The sequence below is a fragment of the Leptonychotes weddellii genome, unplaced genomic scaffold (assembly GCF_054177405.1).
Source record: "Leptonychotes weddellii isolate Sample4059 unplaced genomic scaffold, ASM5417740v2 HiC_scaffold_108507, whole genome shotgun sequence".
In the NCBI taxonomy this organism is placed as follows: Eukaryota; Metazoa; Chordata; class Mammalia; order Carnivora; family Phocidae; genus Leptonychotes; species Leptonychotes weddellii.
Genome location: NW_027685684.1, coordinates 1 through 367, shown reverse-complemented (window position 1 = coordinate 367; position 367 = coordinate 1). Strand labels below are relative to the sequence as shown.

Sequence of the window (367 nt, the reverse complement as noted above, 5' to 3'; positions counted from 1 at the left end):
GCTTGTCCCTTAGGTGTTTAGTGGCGCCTAAAGCGAGACAACAACTCCCTGTGAGGTGTTTTCCAGACGCCTTTTTACCCGGAAGCTCCCCTTGGAAGAGGGCTTTCCTCGGGACTCTGGTGGGACTGCCTCTGCTCCTGGCAGTCCTCGTGACGCTGGCGCTGTACTTCCTGCAGAAGCAACGGAGGTGCCAAGGTACCGGGCAGGCTGGCGGGGGCGGGGGGGCTCCCGCCTGGCGCGGGCTGTGCCGGGAGGAAGGCGCAGGAGGCGGAGGGGCCACGCAGAGGCCCTCACCTGTGCGCCCCTTCCTTCCATCTTTCAGAAACGCTGAGGAAGCGGGCTGAGAAGGACAAAGGTAAGCGGGGAA

At 63.8% G+C, this 367-nt stretch overlaps 1 long non-coding RNA gene across 1 annotated transcript; it reads left to right on the top strand.

Annotated features, from left to right (window-relative positions):
- Nucleotides 1-6: 6 nt before the first annotated feature.
- Nucleotides 7-353, top strand: LOC145718104 (uncharacterized). The gene is made up of 2 exons (XR_014141583.1): nt 7-195; nt 323-353. It is a non-coding gene; the product is annotated as an uncharacterized LOC145718104 (long non-coding RNA).
- Nucleotides 354-367: the final 14 nt, after the last annotated feature.